Source organism: Ovis canadensis, chromosome 21, assembly GCF_042477335.2.
Source record: "Ovis canadensis isolate MfBH-ARS-UI-01 breed Bighorn chromosome 21, ARS-UI_OviCan_v2, whole genome shotgun sequence".
Taxonomy (NCBI): Eukaryota; Metazoa; Chordata; class Mammalia; order Artiodactyla; family Bovidae; genus Ovis; species Ovis canadensis.
In genome coordinates this window covers 28,396,967-28,420,193 of record NC_091265.1, presented here as the reverse complement: position 1 = coordinate 28,420,193, position 23,227 = coordinate 28,396,967, and the positions used below count along the sequence as shown (strand labels likewise).

General features: G+C 41.3%; 1 protein-coding gene across 2 annotated transcripts in view; it reads right to left on the bottom strand.

The window, feature by feature from the left end:
- The window catches only part of RAB30 (RAB30, member RAS oncogene family), a 95,953-nt gene extending 77,991 nt beyond the window's left edge, over nucleotides 1-17,962 (bottom strand). Inside the window, exon 1 of one of the 2 annotated variants that reach the window (XM_069564890.1) lies at nucleotides 17,751-17,962. The gene's annotated coding sequence lies outside the window, so the exon portion shown is untranslated. Of the gene's footprint in view, nucleotides 1-17,118 lie in introns of both variants that reach the window. The other variant, XM_069564888.1, reaches the window with a different exon arrangement.
- Between the last annotated feature and the right edge of the window lie 5,265 nt (nucleotides 17,963-23,227).

Sequence of the window (23,227 nt, the reverse complement as noted above, 5' to 3'; positions counted from 1 at the left end):
CCAGACTTATTGGGAAATGGGCCCACAAGCAACTTTGAGAAGTCAGATAACTACCCTGCACCTCAGAGCTCTGGGTATGAGAGTACAAGGCTGACTAGAGTTTTCAAAAACAAATATTCAAGACTCAATAAAGCTTAAGGGAGCATTTATAAGACTATAAATGAAAAGATTACAAAAATAAACAGAAGAGCGATGCCATGAATGCCTACATCAGCAAGGAAAAGTTCTGCCTGAACTGGGAGCCAGCGATGACAACAGCATGCATCCTGCTCACTTTCGAGAAATGTCTCTCAATGAGCCAAGATTTATAACAAGCACTGACGTCTATAATGCATTCTAGGGGCTAGTTACAGAGCACTTTTGCACTACACATCGAGTAATCTGACTCTCACAAGGACAGTAGGAAGCTGGGATTGTCATCAGTTCTTTATTTACAGCTAAGAACACAGGCTCAGACAGGTCAAGTGCTCAGAGCCGCAGGCTTTGTGGTTTGAGCCAAGACTTGAGCTCCCATTTCCTGACCCCACATCCGCTGTCCATTTCAGTGTCCCCCAAATGATGGAACGCAGAGAGGGCCCAGCTGGAGGAGACTTTTCCCAATGCCATAACATCCATCAACCCACTTAGAGGGTGGTTTTCTTTGCTTCGTGCAGCCATATGTGGGAACTTTTGTGGGGGGGGTGGTGGCAGGGGATGGGGGGAGTGGAGGGTGGGGGTTACAGGGCCTGGGATAAATGCCTGGTCTGCCTCCAAACTCAGCTGGGAAAATACTCTCTGACAAGACACCATAGCTTGTGCCCAACGGCAGGCCCTGAGAGAAGAAGGAGCTTGAGGCACGGGGTTAGGAGAGCTAAGGCCTCCGTGTGATCTTGGCAGAACCTCAGAGTCGGAAGCCTCTGAGAACCAGGCCACAAGCTCTCTCAGGATCCTAAAGATAGAATCTGGGGCAAAGGAACTGAATTTACCCTTTGCTGGGATGGGAAAGAGGATCAAATACATAAACTCAGCTGGCCTTAGACAGTTCATGAGCTACCTCTGAGAGGCAAATTGCCAAGATCAAACACTCACATATTACCTGGGAAAGACGAAAAAAAGAGAAAAAAAAAAAATCAGGTGGCCTAGTGGTAAAGAATCTGCTTGCCAATGCAGGAGATACAAGAGATGCAGGCGCAACCCACTCCAGTATTCTTGCCCAGAGAATCCCATGGAAAAGAGGCCCCTAGCGGGCTACAGTCCATAGGCTTGCAAAGAGTTGGACATGACTTAGCAACTGAGCACACACACAAGAGCCATTTATCCCTGGCAGCTGGCAGTCCACCACCTTGGAAAGAAGACATGGGAAATTGAAGGACCTGCCCTTTGGGGTGTTAGAAAACTTGACGAGTGGGCCTCTCCTGAATATCACTACTTCCCAGGCAACAAAGATGAGAGGAAGGGCCTTCATTCTGGTGCACCTCCCAAGAGATAGAAAATCCAAGATCTTGATGAATATGGAATAGGGAAGGGGCAATGGCCTTGATCTGAACAAACTTGGGCTTGAACCACGGCTCAGTGTCTTGTTAGCTGTGACCTTAAACAACTCACAACCTCTTTGAGCCTCAGTTTTAATATCTGTAGAGGATACAAGGCTGACCTTTCAGGATTTGGAGGGGGATGAAGAAAAATTATAAATGTAAAGGGCGTGGCATACCACCTGACACACAGGAGCCACTCAATAAATGTGAGCTCTTTTTGCGAGCCCTCGCAATCCTCACTTCAATTCCTTATTATTGCAACTTTAAAACTTGGTCATTTTAATTCTTAGAAATTCACTAGTCAGTAGTCTTGAGAGAATCATGTATATCTTGGCCATTTTGCTAGTCTCTTTGAAATAGAACCATCTGTGATTTTGGCTGTGAACATCTCAAGTAAGTCTAGACCCCTGGGTCTCTTAGTAGTCCACTTCATGCTTCCTAAATTCCCTTAGCAAACAAACAAACAAAAAACCCTGCAACCTTATCATCTTTTCTCCAGCTGGAAAGAGAATCCAAAGCTTATGGATATTTGGCACATAGCTGCACCTCAAAACTTAACAATAGTCAAGTTCAACTAACGTTCCACAAGGCTTAAAACGAAGAGTTCTGAGTTCACCAAAGCTTTATAGAGTTCAATCAATGTGTAGTGTGCCTATGAACATAGGAACAACAGCACGGATGAGTTTCTTGTGGAGTTCTTCATTATCTTCCGGGTCTTTGGGACCATTTCCTCTTGACATGCTATTATCCAAGTCAGGGTCATACCCATCCTCTATATTCCAGTCCTTCATATACCCCTCTACCAATGCTTTGACTATACTACACAATAGCTGTCTATTTTATGCTTTCGTCACTACCCTACAATCTCCTTTCAGGCAAGAACAATGTTCGGCCATATCTCAGTTACCAGTACCTACCAACAACAGTACCTGGTGTGTAATAGACATTGAATTAATATTGGAGGTGTATCAGATGGATAAATAAATAAATAGGGTTTCTAGATGGTTGAATGGCATCACCAACTCAATGGACATGAGTTTGAGAAAACTCTGGGAGATGGTGAAGGACAGGGAAGCCTGGCGTGTTGCAGTCCAATAGTTGCAAATAGTGGGACACGATCAAGTGACTAAACAACAACAACAAAGATCTGGGAGAAACTTTAGACATCATCTGGTCTAATCCAAGGTCTTCATCTTACAGATAAGGAACCTGAGGCTCAGAGGTATAAGAAGATTCAGCCCACGTGGCCTCAAAATCAGCAAGAAGATGACAAGTGGCAGCAGTCACATGCCATTTTGACTGTGAGTTCAAAGACAGATATCACTTCACACTCACTCCCAAGGGGAGGCAGTGTAGCCTGGTGGCTTCCCGGGTGAAGTCTTCAGCTACCTATCTGTCATGTGATTTTTGGATAAATTACTTTATTTCTCTGAGTCACAATGGCTACATCTGTTAATTGGGGCTACGAATAACTCCAGAGTTATTGGGGGTATAAAACCTGCCAACACACATGAAGCGCCATGCAGAGAACCAGCATTAAGTGCCAAACAAACGTTTACTGAATGAATCATGAATGAGTCCCTGTCCACCATACCACAAGAACCTGGTTTAGACTTTGTATTTAAATCTCTGCCTGCATACAAGGTGGCTGGATCACCCATAATTACACAGCTATGTACTTGGAATTTGTTTCTTGCTGGAATTAGACCTTAAAGCCAAGTAGCCTCTATAATGTTGTTCACTGTTCCTTTCACCTTGGTTGCCCTTGCTTCACAAATCTGCCCCACAAATTACCCATCTTCTGTCACCCAGCAAGTTACACCTTGTCTAAAAAGCTGTCTCTGATTCCTATGATGTCCTTAGTCCTTCCTCTCTCACTAATTAATATAGCAGAGGGGTGTATCCGTTTGGCTTTTTAAATTCTGGTAAAATACACACAATGTGAAATTTACCACCTTTTGGCTGTGCCACACAGCATGTGGGATATTAGCTCTGCAACGAGGGATCGAACCTGTGCCCCTTGCCGTGGAAGCTGAGTCTTAACCGCTGAACCACCAAGAAGTCCCCCAACTTAACCATTTTTAAGTGTACAATTCAGCAGTGTTGAGTACATTCACATTGTTGTGCAGCCAATTGCCAGAACTTTTTTATCTTGTGAAACCAGAATTCTATACTCATTAACAACAACTCCCCCTATTGCTTCCTCCTCCAGCCCCTGGCAAGCATTCTACCTTCTGTCTCTGAGTTTGATTACTCTAGGTACCTCATTTAAATGGAATTATACAATATTTGTCCATTTCTGTCTGATTTATATTGCTTAGCAAAATGTCCTCAAGGTTCATCCATGTTGTAGCATGTGTTCAGCATTTCCTTCAAAGGCTATTAACTTTGAAATACATTCAAGGCTGAATACATGGAATACTTATTCAATGTTCCACTGCATGTACATACTACATTTTGCTTATCCATTCATCTGTTGATGGGGGCTTGAGCTGCTTCTACTTCTTAGCTATCATGAATAATGCTGATATGAACATGAGTGTATAGAGGTTTATCTGTCTTACCTCCTCTACTTAAATGTGAACTTCCCAAAGACAATGGATGAGTCTCAGTCATCTCTATAGTTCTCAAGGTGCCTGACACGTGATGGCACTTAATAAATACCTATCAAGTAAATAAGACAGTTGTTTAGTGGCTAAGTCGTGTCCAACTCTGCGACCCCATGCACTCTAGCCCTGCAGGCTCCTCTTTCCATGGGATTTCCCAGGCAAGAATTTGCAAATGGCAGTATTCCACAGCAGAAAAACACAGGCTTTGCAATAAGACAGTCTTGATTTCTGATCTTGGATCTGCCTCTTCCTACTCATATGATCTTAGGCGTGTTACTTAAGCTCTCAGAGTTTCAGTTCCTTATGTGGTTTTTGCCACAATTAAATATTATAACTTATGTAAAGCAGTTGGCCCCAGCACTTGGCACACCATAAACTTAAAAAAAATGTATGCCAGTATTATGATTATAAAGTTATGTAATAAAAGTAACTTACTGCACATACTAACAGGCCATTTAGTTTTCTGGCCATGATAATTTTAAAGGCAGAGTATGCAGGATTCTGAAAGCAAACAAGTCATTACAGGTAACAGTCCAAACAGAAAGACACTACACAGCAGAAACAATTAATTCGGTTTGGTATCGGTCTACCGAAATCTTGAGCTATTCTGCTACAGGTCTGGATGTTGGAAATTTTGCCACTTCAAAGGGACAGACGTAAACATTGTACTGAGGACCACCTCACTGAGCAAAGCAGCCTGTCAAAGATCTCACATTTTTTAATCAGGATGACTTGACGGGTTTGGGGGGTTTTTTTTTTGGTGCCTTGGCTGAGTCTGTCTTGAATTTGATCATTCAAGTTTGAACTTTTTAGCAAAATGATGAAAGAAAGAAATAGATCTTTATGACTATTTCAGACAGACATATTTATTTCAATCTGTCTCAAAGGAAACTGAGCTCCCCGCCCTACTCCTAGTTCCTCCTGGACATGAACTCCTTTTGAGGTTGCTCTCCAAATTTTCCAGACCAGAAACATTCCTTCCAAAGTTAGCTCTTAGAAAGTAGAGTTCTTAAGTCTTAGAAGGAAAACTTATTGGAGTTTCTTTTTGTCTGCTGAAACAATTAACATTCCTCATGGCTAATTTAAATGACTCTCCGAGACAAAAATCAGAAACTTGGTTGTGTGGTGGAGGAGAGGAAAGGGAAGAAAAAGAGAAGGAAAGAGAAAGTTGTTCAAACGCTAGTGGTTAGTCGCTCAGTTGTGTCGGACTCTTCGTGTCTCTCTGGACTGTAGCCCACCAGGCTCCTCTTTCTGTAGGATTCTCCAGGCCCTCCTCCAGGAGATCTTCCCAACCCAGGGATCGAATCCGAGTCTCATGTTCCCTACATTAGAAGGCACGTTCTTTACCACTAGGGCTACCTGGGAAGCCCCCTATATGCCACAGGTCAATTTTCATTTGTCTCCCAAGTAACAGCTAAGGGCTACTGAATGCCTTCCCCAGCCAGGACTTCGAGGCCCACCAGGTAAAGGGCACCAGACTGAGACTCAAAACACAGAGCCTTATTTAACCCTCACAATACCACTATGCTCTAAGTATTAATTTTGGTGATGACTGCATGACTCTGTGAACATCCTAAATCAAATGACTGAATACATACAGTTCATGTGACAGTAATCATTTTGTTATTTTATATCCTTCCCAGATTCCTTTGTGCAAATTCAAATGTTATTTGCTTAGCCCCCTACTTCTTTCACAAAACATGCACTCTTCTGCATCAGTCTTCTTTTTGAGGGGTGTGGAAGAAACATCTTTGTTTCACTTAAAATATCCTTGGAGATCTTTGCATATCAGCACTTAGAGAAACCCTAATTCTTGTTGGTAGTTTAATAGCTTTCCCTTTTGTGAACATACCCATTTATTTAACCAGCTTCCCACTGATGCACACTTAGGTGGTCTCCAATAGTTTCCTATTAGCAATGGTGACGCAATGCTTGTGCTTTCTTCTTAACTTGGTTTCATCAGGTAACATTCTCCTTCTGGACTGAAGGGAGACAGCATCAACAGCGGGACCTCCTCAGAGTTAGCTGGAACTGGGTCTGCATACAGCTTCTTTTGTCCGTGCGCATGTTAGTCGTTCAGTCATGTTCAACTCTTTGTGACCCCATGGACGGTAGCCCACCAGGCTCCTCTCTCCATAGGATTTCCCAGGCAAGAACACTGGAGTGGGTTGCCACTTCCTTCTCCAGGGAATCTTCCCCACCCAGGGATTGAAGCCAGGTCTTCTGCATTGCAGGCGGATGCTTTACCATCTGAGCTACTAGAGAAGGCACAATCTCTTTTGCTGACTAGCTATTAGCTCCATGACTGGGAAGGTTTCTTTTATCTTCTGAGCTTTAATTTCATCACTTCATAAAGTAGGCAAAATCCCACCTCCTTTATCAGGTTGCTTTTAGGGCTCAATAGGCTCCCACTGGCCAAATTTGGGACAATTTTTGTATCAAAAAGCATAAATATGGGAGCAGGGGAGGCAGAAGGTTGGAAATGGATTATAACACATGGGGGAAGAATCCAGGAATCCAAGTGATACTAAAAATAAATAAATAGGGGAGTTGAAAGCTAATCTATCAGAAAAATGCTGGAAAACAAATACAGAACAAAAGAGAAAATTAGAAAAATCATCCTTTTACTTATTGCATAGCCCAGGGAACTGCTCAGTCCTATGTGGCAGTCTAGACAGGAAGGGAGTTTGGGGGAGAATGGATACACGTGTATGTGTGGCTGAGTCCCTTTGCTGTTCACCTGAATCTATCACATTGTTAATTGGTTATACTCCAATACAAAATAAAAAGTTTAGAAAAAGAAATAGAAAATCATCCTTTTATAGATGTTAATTGATCTAGGCCAGGATTATCAATAGATGTTTAAACCAGAGAGATAAAAGATGTCGAGGAACAGGAGATTGAAACAATCTCAAAGTATCACCCCAAAGGCAACGTTATTAATTAGAAAGAGAAAAGGGTTCCTTTACAATGTAGAGATCTGGCAAGGCCACCACATTGAAAATACAAACTTCCCATCACCAGTGTCGGGACAAACTGCCATGTGTCACCCTGATGTGGTACAAGGGGAAGGCTACAGCATCACCTATGGGGAATTCTTATCGCGAATGTTTAACCTAAGTATAAGAATGACAAAACCAGCAGACAAATCCAAACTACTGTCTACAAAGCAGCTTAGAATTTTCAAACTGTCAATGTTATGAAAGACAAAAAAAAAAAAAAAAGGCAGGGGAACTTAGCCACATTAAAGGAAATTCAAGAGACACAACTACACTGTATAAGCAATCTTTGATTAAATTCTGCATCCTTCTTCCCCTAAAAGGTTATAAATATCATTGGAACAACTGGGGAAATCTGAAAAATATTATTGTTCCAGTGTAATGATATTGTGGTTACAGGGGAGACTGTCCTTATTCTTTAGACATACACACTTCAGCGCTTAGATATAAAGTGTTGTGGTGTCTGCAACTTACTTTCAAATGATTTTGAAAAATAAAAATCAATGTGTGTGCCAGTGTGTGTGTGTGTGTGTGTGCATGCGCACAATCAGGATGGGAAAGCAAATAAATCTAGATGAACAGTATAGGAGTTTTTGCTGTAATATTTTTGCAGTTTCTCTATGTTTGAAAATGTTCAAAATAAGTTGGGAGGGAGGAAATCAAACAAAACATGGAAATCACCTGACATCCATTAGGTCCTATAAGAGTTCCCATCATGGCTTCAACCAACTTAACAGATCTACAGAAAGCTCCTGCCCTCTAACCATGCTATGTGCTGGGCTAAGTCACTTCAGTCATGTCTGACTCTTTGTGACTCTATGGACTGAAGCCCAACAGCCTCCTCTGTCCATAGGATTCTCCTGGCAAGAATACTGGAGTGGGTTGCCGTGTTCTCCTCCAGCAGATTTTCCTGGCCCAGGGATTGAACCCAAATCTCATGTCTCCTGCATTAGCAGTAAGGTTCTTTACCACTAGCACCACCAGCACAAATCAAATCAAAGTAAATGCCACCAGGCAGACAGTGCTGCCTTCAGAAAGCTTACACTTCTGATCAGATGACAAGACAAAAACAGGAAACACCTGGAGATTCAGTAAGGTTTTGGTTCCAGAATAACTACCTGGGACCTACATCTGTGAATTTTTTAAAGTTCGGTAACCTTTTAAAAAACAAAACAGAACCATTACTTAACCTCACTAAAAATTATTTCCTCATTTACATGGAAAAATGGAGCTGGAATCTACAAGCTAATTTGAGAGAATAAGATAGCATACATAGTACACCTCTGTAAAGTATACGTTACTGAAGACTTAGTAAAAGATTAATCTCCTAGAATAAAAGCAGAGAAGGAAAGCTCCAGGAGGGTTCCACCTTTGTTTCCCTATCAGAACACCCAGCACAGGAATTTGCATTTAGCTTATGCTCCAAATATTGGATGAAGAAGTAATAGTAACATTATGAGATAGAATACCTAAAGAAAGTCTTTGTGGCTACAAATGCCACTGGAATCAGAGGAACGATTAACATGAGCTGGCCCAGCCAGAGACTGCAGCACCTTAACAAAAGCACATATTTATGCGCACATAAATTTGCCAATTTATGTGACATGAGTTTGAGCAAACTCTGGAAGATAGTGAAGGACAGGGAGGCCTGGCATACTGCAGTCCATGGGGTTGTAAAGAGTCTGACACAACTCAGTGACTGAACAACAAAATTAGCAAAAGTCCTACTACACAGATTATCTCATCTGAGCCTCAAAGTAATCCTTATTTTAGAGATGAATAAACTGAGGTTTCAAAAAATAAATTACCCACTGAGCACACAACTCAAATTTCTGTTTGCCCAACCCAACCACAGAAGAACGAAAATAACTGGTTAAAAGAATGGAAATACCTCACAGCTCAGAGATCCCAGGGTCTCTGTAGGACAGTGAGTCACTGATGGCCACTCCTAAACTCAGGCCTTTTCTACAAAAAAAAATGCCAAAAATCTGCCTTGGGATTGCTCCTCTGGCTATTCAAAAAGATGAAAAATCAGGCCTTTTAGCCACCAGCTTCAGATATAAAAACAGCAGAGCTTAAATTCCCCTTTCTTGTGTGGCTGCGTAACAGAGATGGAGAGGAAGTGAGCAGAAGAGATGATTTTCAATTCAAGGTTGACGGTGTCTGCATTTTAGTGACGTTAACCTTAACTCAAAAATAAAATTTCCCTGCAAAATTTTCTGGGGGAAGACTCATGACTGTGTTACTGTTCCTATTCACTTTTTAAACATCATGCTTTGTTGCAGTCTGGGATAATATATTTTATTTCTCTCTTCCAGAGGTTTCCATGTTATCGATGTATCAACCTTTACAGTGATCACAAAAACCATTACAACTTCCTTCCCCTTAGTCTAAGTGGCTAAATGGACTTGGCAAAAGTATATAAAAATGACATATCAAAGATTGTGATAAGAATTTAAATTGGGGGGCAGTTTAAATGAAAAATATCTATGCCCTTTGCCCCAGCATTTCTACCTTAGAAATGAATCCTACAGAAATACTCCCACAAGTTTATTACAAAAGGATGAATGCTCAAATGCTCACTGCAGCAATGTCTGGCAGGCACTGTAAAGGGTAAGTTAGAGGAACATGCAAATACGTGGGGCAAATGCCCAAAAGATATTAAGTGACAGAGAACAAGCAGAATACATATTATAATAACATCATTAGCATACATGTGAGGGAAAATGACAGCGTGTGTGTCCATGCTTAGTCACTCAGCTGCGTCCAACTCTTCCCCACCAGGCTCCTCTCTCCATGGGATTCTCCAGGCAAGAATATTGGAGTGGGTTGCCTTCCCTTCTCCGCAGGATCTTCCCAACCCAGGGAACAAACCTGAGTCTCTTTCATTGCAGGTGGATTCTTTACCATCAGAGCTACCAGGGAGGCCCGAAAAATGACAGCAACACACATCAAACTCGCAACAGTTGACTATGTGAGGTGGAATTAAGAGAATTTTCCCTTTGTAATTCATTAGACATTTCTGTAATGGATTTTGATTTCTCTTATGTCTAGAGTCAAAAAACTAATTTAAGATATACGTTTATGTTCTCTTTCATATCCTTTCCTCTTTGCAGTCAAATGCTCCACTCCTGAGTTATTTCCTTACTATCTCTCTTTTTCACTCAGGAAACAGCCACCTGCATCATTACCTCTAGAAATAAACAGTGCCAGCTGCAGAGTCTGCACTCTTTAGGGAATGACAGAATCGTGGTCAGAAAGGACAGAAATGATCACCTACAATATCTGCCAACAAACAGTACTCCAGCCTATAGGCTGATTAAATACATGCAGTGACCAAAATAGTCACTATCTTCTGAAGCAGGCCTTGATGTCATCTAGATTTGCTGTGACATTCCTAAAGATGACATTCAGGAGTGGGCAACTGACTTGAACAATAACATTCACCACATGACAGGCTAAGCAGAGAGAATCATTACCATATCCAAGAAAACTAACCTTGTTACTGACTATCTCCCATGCAGCTCCCATTCAAATTTCCCCAACTGTCCCCTCAATGTCCTTTATAGCTTTTTCTTTTTTAAATCCAGTATCCAATCAAGGGTTGCATGTGGCATTTGGTTGTCATAGCTCTTTGCTCACGCTTGCTCAGTCACTAAGTTATATCCAACTCTTTGTGACCCCATGGCCTTGTAGCCCACCAGGTTCCTCTGTCCATGGGATTTTCCAGGCAAGAATACTGGAGGGGGCTGCCATTTCCTTGTCCACGGGATCTTTCCCAACCAGGGATCGAACCCATGTCTCCTACACTGGTAGGCAGCCTCTTCACCTCTGAGCCACCAGGGAAGCCCGCCGTAGCTCTTTAGTCTTTTTTAATCTAGATCAGTCCCCTACATTTTGTTTTCTTTTGCTTCGTTTCTCTGTGATGACGTTGACACTTTTGAAGATCACAGTCCAGCTGTTCTACAGTACGCCCCACAATCTGAATTTGCCTGATTATTTCCTCATGATTAGACTGAGGTTAAACATTTGTGGCAAGAATTCTACCTTGGCAATGGGTGTGTGCTTGCCATTGCATTCGGTTGTCTAGTTACACTGAGATATCTTCCTCTTCTTTATGTCACTGTGGGTACCAGGAAAGCCATCGGTCAATAAATAAGATATTCAAAATAGTAAATAAAGCCAAAAACAGCCTCAATGAACACCAGCTATTCCAGATATAGTACCAGACATTTAAAAATATATAATCTCATTTAAACTTCACAACAATCTTGTAAAGAAGCAGCGGTTCAAAGAGGTTAAGTTGCTTGTCCAGTGACACATATGTAGTGATAGGAAAAATGTACACTTGCACACGTGGACTCATTCTCACACACAAACCCCCACACACACATCAACATACGATCTCTGGGGTTCATGGTCTCCCTGAGGACCTTCCAGGGACAAGTTAAGAAGCCCTACCTTAGACTAGTCTTGAGGAGGCCTAGCTAGCTTTCAAGAGTTGAATTCCTATGGAGAAGAAACTGAAAATAAATTATCTGTGGGCCACATAAAATTCTTCCACACTTGGAAACCTTATTTGGAGATGGGCCACCTTTCCACCATAGCCAAGAAAATAGGGCAATGGCTCCATAAATTATTATAACATTCTGGTATTTGGCTTGTTTTTTTTACTATTCTGCAACAAAATGAAAAAAAAAAAGACAATGTAGAGAATTTTTCACAATATATTTCGAATTTTAATTAGATTTCTATATAAAATATAATTTCTAAATATATTTCTAATTTTAAAATGATGGTCTTTCCACAAGCTTTGGTATTAAATACACTTTATTTCATGAGATAAAGTAAAGGAGGACATATTTTTTAAAACATCTTTAACTATAGAAGAACAACTGTTGGCAAAATCTCACCCAATTTTATCTTAATTTTTTGTATTTTCACTTATCAATAAAAGTCTGAAACCCATTATTTATGGCATTCTATACAATCAAAATTATTTTTGAGAAATTAACTGGAATAAAGGAAATTCAGCCCCCAAAGAAACCAGGTCTGAAATAATTCTGAATTTTCCCTGAAAGTCATCCACAAAACATCTCAAAGGTCTCCTCAGCCTCGGGTCTCCTCATGTCAATGCATTTGTTAAAAGCGTTTTACATTTTATATTTGCATTACTAATTGCCCTCTTTGGATGTGTTGATATTTCCTGCCTTTGATGTACTCAATCGACAAACATTCAGTGAGTCCCCAGTTTGTGCAAGGCAGTCTACTAGATGCATAGTAACTCAGTGTGGAGAGTTGTTTCTTGCCTCCAAGTCTCAGGTCACAGGTCACCTACCACAGGTCACCCCCTTCTCCGCCCCACTCAGCTCCCAAAGAAGTCTGAAAACTTCCCTTGGGACTGTCCTCTCCTAGCACTGCCAACAAACCTCCCTGTGTGTGGTTATTTGTTGATATTCCTCTCCCTCACCTACATGAATTTTTCCAAAGCAAACCCTGTCTTATTCAATGCTGCATTCCTAACACAGTGCACATACAGCTGCCAGGAATCAGTATAAATTAGTGGAATAAATATATTTTACAGATGAGGAAACTAAAGCTCACAAAAACAATATGATGTGTCTAAAATCATAAATAAGAAGTTGCTAGTCATAAAAAGCCTCACCAGAGGTCTCTTCTGTTCCACCATGATGCATTCTACACACAGACAAAGTGAGCTAGAGATCTTAGATGTCTTCATGGAACCTCAAACTCAGTATGTCCAAAAGTCCGTCCTCCTTGAAAAAACAAATAAAAATCTGGTCCCCATCCAACGACCTCTTTCTCTTGGAAGTGATATCTCTAGTAGCCTAAGGAAAACTGAAGTCATCTTAACTCCATCTTTTCTCTATCCCCACACCCAATCTAGCCACAACTGTATCAACTGTAGTGTTCAAATTTAGTGTCTCCCAATCTCTTCCCTTCTCTCCAAGCCCCCAGCCACCACCCTAGATCGAAGGCTACCACCATCCCACAGGAAGACTACAAAAATGACTTTCCACCTCATCTTGTATTCACTTTAGCTAATTCTCTCCAGTCTCTTCTCCAACGTAACAGCCAAGGTGATGTTTTTAATATCATCCTACCTGCATATGGAATTCATCCAGCTAATTAAAATCCTTCACTTAGGATAAAGACCAAATTCACCAGTGACTCAGAAAACTGCCCACTCTCTAGACTCTGTCCACCTATCCAGCTTCATTCTTCTTCATTCTGGTCTCTCTCTCCTTGCTTCATGCCCATAAACTGTCTAACCTCCATAACTAACTAACTTTTAAATTGTTATAGTCACCTATTTCCTTTGTACTTTGAACATATAGTTCCCGTGTTAGAAACTCCTCGTCCTCATCTTGGCACCTCCTGTTGCCATCCTAAATTACTTCCTCTCACTCTCTAAGTCTCTTGAAATGTCACTTCCTACAGGAAGCCCTCCCTGATTCCTCCAGACAAGGGAAGCACACCAAGTTAATCACTCCACTTCTAATCTTGCTGTACATCCCACTTTAGCAGGAGAATTCATCACACTTGCAATTGCTTCTCCAATGATTATCTCCCCTATCAGAACATAAATTACCTGATGGTGGTGGAAGCATCTCTTTTCACGGAGCCTGGAGGGTTACAGCCCACGGGGTTGCAAAGAGCCAGACAGGGCTGAACGACTGAGCCTGCACACACGTGCACGCACACACACACACACACACAGTCCTTAGACCACAGTGGTGGTGGAGGTTTAGTCATTAAGTCATGTCCAACTCTTGCGACCCCATAACCTATAGCCTGCCAGGCTCTTCTGTCCATGGGATTCTCCAGGCAAGAATACTGGAGTGGGTTGCCATTTTCTTCTACAGGGGATCTTCCCAACTCAAGAATTGAACCCAGGTCTCCTGCACTGCAGGCAGATTCTTTACCAACTGAGCTACAGGGAAGATCTAGCTGCTCTCAATATCTGTTGTCAGAAGGTCAGGCTAGGGCCATATCACCAGGCCAAGAAGCAAGGATCCTTAAATAAAGGGGCAAGGATCCTTAGCCCTTTGCAAAGGATATAAACAAAGGGAGAAAGAAATGCAGAGTTATTCAAGGTCACAGAGATAGCAGAAATGGGGCCAAAACTAACCTCCCATTCAGCTCATTTCTCCTCCCTAAAACACTAAAAAGCCTGGGTAGAAGAGGAAGCAACTTAGAAGAAAATTAGGAATGAAAAGATGGTGAGTGAGAGGTCTCAGGTGGTGAGTGAGAGCTTCTGAATCTGCCTGTCACACTAGTTGCCCCTGGATGGGCAGCAGTTAGACTTTTCCTGCCTAGAGGAGCATCTTACTACACAAAGGACCACTATCGCCTCCTGTGCCTTAATGGGGCGGTGGGTGTAAAACAACAGACTTCTTTCATCCAAAGAAGAGAAGAAATGACAGGAAGAAAAGCTGTTACTGCTCCAAGCATCTTCAAAAAAAAAACCCAAATGGGCAGTGTGGTCACCTGGACCGGCTCCTCAGCAATCAACAGGAAGGGAGTAGAAAAGACTGAACTGCCACAGGGAAGGGCAGGGGAGGAATAAATTAGGAAGAAGCCCCTCAAAGTCTACTGATTCTTTGAGAATTAGGAGAACATTTTGTGTAGAGCATTTAAAAACCTTGCCAGGGGCTTCACTGGTGGCTCAGCGGTAAACAATCCTGCCAATGCAGGAGACACGGGTTCAATCCCCAGTCCGGGAAGATACCACGTGCCGTGGAGCAACTAAGCCTGTGTGCGGAGCGCACCTACTGAAGCCCGCGCTCTGCAACAAGCGAAGCCGCTGCAACGAGAGGCCCAGGCACCGCCACCAAGAGTAGCCCTGGCTCGCCACAACTAGGGAAAAGCCCTTGCAGCAACGAAGACCCAGCACAGCCAAAAATAAAGAAATAAATTAAATTATATTTTTTTAAAAAACACACAAAAAGCAGAACTTGCTAATGCACCGGCAGCTCTTAAAACAGGTACCGATGAAAGGAAAAGTATCATGAGCTCAACTGGAACAGTTCACTGTCCTCGGGCTGCGGGGGTCAAATTATATCCGTGACAGAAGCCACAAACCAGGCCAAGGGGTTAGGTTCATTGCCATTCACCCGACCAAGCACCAACTGCAATAAGAAGAAAAGGCAAAGCCTCTTCAATGAGGACTCAGTAGAATAAATATTTGAAGTCTCAACTAGGCTGGATGTTCTGGGTGAGGCAGAGAAGGGATGGAAGGGTATCAAGAGCCGGGAAGGACTCTTGGAGAGAGAGATGTGATATACTGGTGATAGGGAGATTTTGAAACACAGAGGGAAAAATGAGAATTGCAAATTGAGAGACAGGGAGAGAAACTGGAAGAACTTCAAGAGACACAGAGGGGTGTGGAAAGGAAGACAGCGTGGAAGGGGTGCTCAGGAAAGCAGACAATAAGCAACAGAGGGACACAGAGAGAAGCACAGCCAGGCAGACCATTTTTCCCCAAATCCCAAAGCTGCTTGTTGCATTCCAATAAATCACTCTACTACAAAGCCCATACAATGGACTGCCCTTTGCATTCAGTAACAAGCGGCATGTAATGAAGCATCGCCCTGCTGCAACTTTGGAGACCTAAGGGTCTGAATTAAAAATGAACAAAATTGGTCCAGCAGCAGAAGATAACCAGTAATGACTTTCCCCCAGAGGCTGACTTGGCTCCGAAAAGGTTTGGCATTTTGGAGTTAAGCATAAAACACTCTGGCATTTCTCCTTTTGACATTCCAAGAGGGGGTGTGGTTGACCCCAGGTCCATTCATTTCAAAGGTTGTAGATCTCTCAGCTAAGACTGGCCCCATCTGTTCTGGAGTCAGCCAGCTGTTTATTCCAAAATGACATATTTATTGTACTAATCATCCTAGTAACTCTTACAAGAACAGAGCTAGTATCACATGGGTCAAAATGCTCTCTGTCCTGTTAGACGTGTCAGTTTGCTTTAAAAAACAAAACCAAAAGCCAAAAAAGCTCTACCTGCTTTTCGGTTTCCAAGTCCAGGATCACTCTTCCATGCCGTACCTTTCAGTAATGGCAAATGAAGGTTAACAGTGCTTCTAACTTTTCCTTTCTCTAATGCCTTAAAAATGAACCCTAATGATCCATTCTCCAAACCGTTATTTGCGACTGGTGACTGACTCAGGAAAGGACAGCTCATTACGGTACCACTGTCAGTGGCAAGAAGCCTATTGCTATATAATTTAAAACATTTGCACAAGTACAAATCTGTCGGCTCCACTTCCAAACAATCCTGAAACCTTGCAGTTGGGAGAGGAAAAACACTCAACGAAAATGTTGCTTTCAGCAGCCTCAGAGAACCTTGCCCAGACACGTGAAATGTTTCTGACTGGCACGGAGTGCACCATTAAAGGACACTGTCACCTCAAATCGGCAGAAAAGGCGAAACAAACGACGTAGACACACACACACACAAAATAAAGCCCCACAAAACTTAACCTACTCAGAAGCACGCTCATCTTAAAAATGAATAGTGTGTGCTCGCCCAAGTGACACGAAATGTTCCAAAGTAGTGCGACCACATGAAATCACTGTCTCCATTTCTCCCCACGCATCACCCCTTCCCACTCAAATCTCAGCACTCGGGCCGTATGTGACAGGACTGCAGTCTCCCACCACTGCCTTCCTCTGATTATTTTCCAAGAGCACTTCCCAACATCCTCCCCAACCCAGCTCCCTCTCCCAGTCTTCAAAAAGGTTGAGGGGAGTTGCGACTAGGGAATTGGCAAGCATCCGTCCTCTGGCGGGGGAAGGCTGCTGGAGTTGTTCTTTGCAGTGACCCAAATTGCAGAGAGCTTTTCGCTTAGCAGCGCTTGCGAGCAACCTTCCCAATCCTCCCGCCCCCATCTTCCCAAAAGAAAGCCTTGAGAACTAAGCGGGAGGAATAACTTGGTAGAATCATTTGAATAAATCACTTCAACTCACCTGGTTTGGGATTTTTCTCCCCACCCCAGGCATAAACAGAAAGGATGTGCGAATGAGTCACGCAAGCAATGGAGGGTATTGCGATGTCCTAAGTCCAAGGGCTGAAGTCAGTCCTTGCCCTGGTGCTGCTGCTACGCTTAGCTCAGCTGGAGCGAGCGGCAATCGCAAGCCTAGCAGCAGCAGGGGGGTGGATAGATCGTAGCACAATGAATGCAGTGGGGTTTTTGCAATGACATCATCCCACTGTCCAAAAGGCCCCAATAGCCATGCTCAGGAGCAGTGTGTTCTGGGAATTGTAGTTCCCTCAAGGCCCGGTGGAACAGCCGGGCCATCCCCCGGAACTACAATGCCCAAAATGCGCCATGGTCGGACGCGCCCGGAGCGGGCGAAGGGAGCGAAGTGGCCAAGGCCGCCATGTTAGGGGTGCTGGAAAGATTCTGCGGAGCCGGCTGAGGTTTTAGGGAACGCGGGAGCCGAGTGGTGGTGCAGAGGGGACAGTGAGAAGGAGGACAAGTCGGTCGGTGAGCCTGGGTTCCGAACCTGGGCACCGGGGGATGGAGGCGGCGTCTGGGGCCGAGTAGGACGTGTCCGGCTGGTGGCGGCATGAGAGGCCGAGTGGATCTCTGACTTACGGTTCTGCAGGAGTTGCGGAGGTCGCCAACGCCTCTTGCCCCATGTTGTGACAGCGGGATTGAGGGAGTCAGTTTACTTTTGGGCTCAGAGCATCAGATTGATCCGCTGACAGGATAGTAAGGGGCGGTTGTGTTTTTCCTCGGGGAGTGGGGTGCGCTGCGGGGATCCCGGGTGGCGACCCTCTAGCCTTTCGTCACAGCCTTTAGCCTACGGAACTGGGCTGTCGCTCCCAGATTTTTTTTTTTTAATTGTTTTGTCATTCTCCAACCTTCCTTACTCCTTTCCCAAGGTGTTGGACCCTCATTGGTCTTTCATGCAGAAATGATTTGCAAAAGGTTCCAAAGATACCAGTGTTGAAAGGTAGCTAAGCTGTAAGGGAACGGCGCTTTGGCCCCGCAGTAAAGAAAACACAAAGTCCCTGTTTAAAATGACATCTTCATACTTGCCACCGAAGGCAGGGAGACGTTAAAAGGGAATACTGATGATCGCCCTGTTGACGGCTGGAGATCGGTTACTGAGTAAGAGGGTTCTTGAATAAACCTAGAGTGAATACTAAAATTACTGTCCAGACGGGATCTTCAGGACCATGGACCACCAACTTATTTTTAAAATACGATTAGTGTTTAATTTGTAGGACTCTATATATACCACTACTTTAGCAACTAATTTGCTTTCAAACTAAGCTGAAACAAAAGTCATTGGTCTTTTAAGTTGTTTTGCCCAATATCTCAAATGAACTGTATTTATATTTTCTCCAGTTGTGTTATTAAAACAATGCTGTGTTTGTTCTTTTTCAGAGTCTGTCTACACTATGAAAAGATGAGAAATTTTCTTTCTTCCTGAGGGTGTCGGAAGGTCTAAAAAGGCTGATATATTAATGCTGTTTTTCTCCTTTCCTTTTGCATATTATCCTGAAAACATAACATCGCTTTGAGTCAGTAGGGGTATGCGCTTCACTTGTTTAGGAGTTAAAATTATAGCTGGTAAATGGATTATTGTATCAAGGAAAAACTAGGCAGAGTGATTATAAATGACAAAAACATGGTCAAAACATTTCTCAGATGTATGCAGATGATAATTACAAAAAAGTTTTATAAAGAATGATCTTACATATTGTCCTGTTTCTAGGAACAAGTCAGATGAATGGCTTTCATTTTTAAACAGGGGTAGTATGTGTAGGTCTCAGTTATGCATGGAGCTCATGGAATTCTTTGTTATTCAGAAATACCTTCTTTACAAGTAATGTTGGTAAGTATAGGAAAAGAAGCAAAATGTGTACTGTTTTCTTTGTGATCTACGTTTCTTTGCATAACTATAGATATGTTTTAACCTTAAGAGAGAGAAAATAGACTGAACAGATTTACATTTAGGCTTCCTTTCAAACTCATACAAATTATTTTTAGGAGTTGGTGATTCATGGGTTTTGTTGTGTCTCATATGAACTTATCTTGTTCATTTTGTAAGAGACTTCTTTATATAAGCAATAACCTCCTCAATTCAAGTTACTATTAAAAAAAAATTTGCTGGGGGTGGGAGAACCCAGCAGATTTCTCCGAAACATTGTATGAGAGAAATGAGACCTATATAATATCGTGATTTCTGTAATTTGTCATGTGTTTGGGTAGTTAGAAATTTTTTTCAGCCTTTTATCTAATGGGCATCAAGCCATAAAGAAATGAAATCTAGTTACTGTCTCAAAAAACAACTTCCTGACCCTTAACTTTTAGGAAAAAAATTATGTACTCTATGTGGATATTTTGTTTAAAAAATTAGTATTACAAGAGTTGATGATGCCAACTTCTAAAAGAATAACATCAGTGTTCCAGAATAAAAACTGTGTTAGGGACTTCCCTGTTGATCCTGTAGTTAAGCCTCCACCTCCCAATGCAGCAGGTGTAGGTTTACCAGCTGGCTCAGTGGTAAAGAGTCCACCTGCCAGTACAGGAGATGTGGGTTTGATCCCTGTGTCTGAAAGATCCCTGGAGAAGGAAATGGCAGCCCGTTCCAGTATTCTTGCCCGGAAAATCCCATGGACAGCGGAGCTTGGGGCCCTCTTGTCAGACACAACTGAGCAGCAGCATCAGGGAAGTAAGATCCCACATGCTGTGGGGGGTGGCCGAAGTAAAGAAAACAGAGAAGTGCAGTTAGGAACGCCTTACATAGATAAACCTGCTTTCTTTTCATCTCAAAACAAAATTAAGACATTGATTTATATTATAGATACCTCATTAAAGAATATTGAGTTAGTTGTTAGGTCAAGGGTTTTCTCAATAGGGTCAAGTGTGTGGATCACCTGTGGAACTCTAGATATGTGAAGCTATTTCCCACCCATTCACCCAGCTGAATTATTTTTGTTCAGGGTTGTCACCAGCTGTTGTATATCTTTAAAACACTATCGGTGAGTTTACAGCAGTAGGGTAGAGCTTCTACATCCCAGATTTGTAGCTTTACAGCAGTAGGGTAGTAGCTTTTTGTGTGTGACATGGGTAATAAAGTTTTGGCCAAGATTTTAGGTTTATTAATATATTCATAAATGAATTAGCAAGACGTGTAGATGACCTAAGGATTAATTTATGCATGGTAGACGGGGGGGCATCGATTTTACCTTAAGAATACCATAATATCCTGACTTATTGTATATTTCTTTGAGTGAAATTTAGTCTAAGAAACTCTGATTGCAAAAGACACTTAGCAATAAGCTCAGAGCTATGACAACCTTACGGTAAGTTATTCAGATAATTATCTGAAGTATCTAGATGGAATCAACAAGATATTTGAATTTCTGAAAATAATTTTTCTTTAACTCCTTGCTCTCAATCCTAATTTTTAAAAATTACTGATCATCTGTAGTATTCTTGGTATTTGGGTACATGATATATAAAGAGAGTATCTTTTTTAGCTGCAAATTCTTTGACATTACTAAATTTATGATCTTTACATTCAAAATCATGTAACATTCTTTTTATCCATATCTACTAAAGAATAAAGACAGAGAACAAATATATGAAAATTTTAAAGCAACGCCAAGAGTCAAACACTTTGTGAGTCCTTTTATAAAAGGAGATCCTCTTAGAAGTAGTATGTGAAGACTGACTTTAGTGTTTTGGATAGTATTAATGGCCTATCTGGGTTCCTGCAGCTTCAGTGTCTGATCTGTTTTGAATGGCTTGCTAATTTTTTATAGGAAATTTGTAACATTCTAAGTCTCAGGGATGATGGGGAAGATTAAACAAAGTTATGTAAAGCATTTAGTAGAGGACTTTGGAACGTGTAAATTTGTTGTGGGGTTTTTTTTTTTAAGTTTTTAAAAAGTAGCCTCAAAGTACTTAGGACCCAAGGACAGGGATTACCTTAAATGAACTCTTCTCACAGTTTGTTGGTAAGTCAAACTTGTATGACCAAATTCTTAACAAAGTATAGTTCCAGTTTCTCCTTTGATAGAATTATGGTATAAGACAATTTTTTTCAGCCCATACCACGTAAGGAATGTAAAATTCCTGTTAGTGTTTTCATGGTAGTGCCTGGGATAGCTGAAGTTGAAAAAAATTACATAACAATAAAATTTTGTTTGTGTACTTGTATAGTTTGAAAAACCCTCAATTGGTTATGAAAATTAGGCCCTGTCTTCATTGAGAATCAGTGTAGTTAGTTAATTCTCTAAAAGGTGATGTCCCAAATTATGAAAAATGTTACACTTGTTTCATGCTTGCAGAGATCTAAAATAATGCTTTGATATTTCAAGCTATGAACTTTGAGAGAGCAACTATCAGTTACATTGTCTGCCTTTCTTTATCTCTTCCAAAATAAAATCATTTTTCTTAACCATCCTCAGAAATGAAATGCCAGCAATCCAAAGGTGATGTAAACCCCAGCAGTTACAGTAAGAATTATTTTAAGTTGGTCACAGAATTAAGACAAAACTTAAGGGGGAAAATGAAAAACATTTTACCAAAATTATCATATTGGATACACTTATATTGAGTTAAATGTTTTCTACACCGTTTATTTTTAAAGTGGACACAGATGAGCGTGTTATACAGGGTTCAGCATTTGGAGTTTCTCAGGAAGATTTTTAACTTATTCTGGAAACTAATATTTCTTATTTACACTTTCACTTTAACAGCATTCAGAAAACTAAAACATATGTTTTCTAGTCTTGTTTAGTTGACCCACTTGTTTTTGTAACAGGTTGATATAATTGTAGCTGCTGTGCCAGAAAAATTAGCCTTCCATGATTTTTATTTCTCAGTTTTTAGTAGGATAATTTGGATAATTAAAGTGGCACTAGAACAACATTTCTTTGCAAGAATAAGTATATAAAGCTGAACTTAATCCAATATAAATATGTTCATGAATATAGCCACTTAAGGAAACTGCAGAGATGTACAGTTTTAAGCAATTATGTAAGGTCCATATAATTCATAATTCAATTATGAACTATTTATAGTACTGTTTTTGAACTTGCTGTAAAGGTTAATCCTCAGTGAGTTCTGTCTTAAAACATTTTAGGAAATGTTCATCAGAATCATCTATTTACTCCTAAGCCATGATTTGGTGAATTTGGCACATAGGTGCTTGTAAATGGAATAGCCTGGGGACTTGTTTGAGTTCCTCCACCTCCATAAGGTAAAGTTCAGTAACCATAACCCTTGACATAATCTAAATGATCTTTTTTTTTTCCACCTTTGAGCCAAAATAAAACTCAGCTTTCCTCCTTCCTATTCCTGTACCATCAGACCATTAATACAGTATTAAGCAGAATCTTTCATAGTTTCTTGGCAGTTGTCCACATTGAACTGGAGAGCATTTATGCTATTGACTCAGTGTTAGCATATGTAGAGGCATTTCCTAGTGAATGTTTCATAGTCTTTTAAGACAGAAAAATGATAGAAAACGTTAATTTAAATGTTAAACATGCTGAAATAAAGCAGTTGCCTAAGTGGTGATGTATAAAAGTATATTGCAAATAACAGTAACATAATAGAGCACTTTATTGCAGTTGCTTAACTGCAGCTGAGCAGCATCTTACATAAGTGTGATATAAAAGACCCGTATTGGTCCTGTGCTGTTTCAGTGGAATACTTTTCTAGTAATGGGATGCAAAAATTGATAATGTATTGAAAATTAAGTGCTGTTTTTGGTGATGAACTTTACATTTATTTATTTTACATTTGACAGTCTCAATGGAAGAATTCCATTTCAGCTCTTGTTTACTGTTGGTATCTTTAATGTTAGGCATTATGCCTTTTGAATTTCAGTCCCATGGCTGTTCTGTTTTCAGTATTCATGTTTGTGTCTTTCTAAAATTGTTTGCTTGTTTCTTGATAGTTCTGAGATGAACAGTTTTTGTTGCATCTCATCTGGCAACGTATTTGCCAAAGATGTGTCCTGGATTTTCTTGTTTTCCAGATAAACTCTGCTCACTCATCTTCCTCATTCTTGGAACCTATTTTGAATTTGTTGCTGTTTTGGGTTC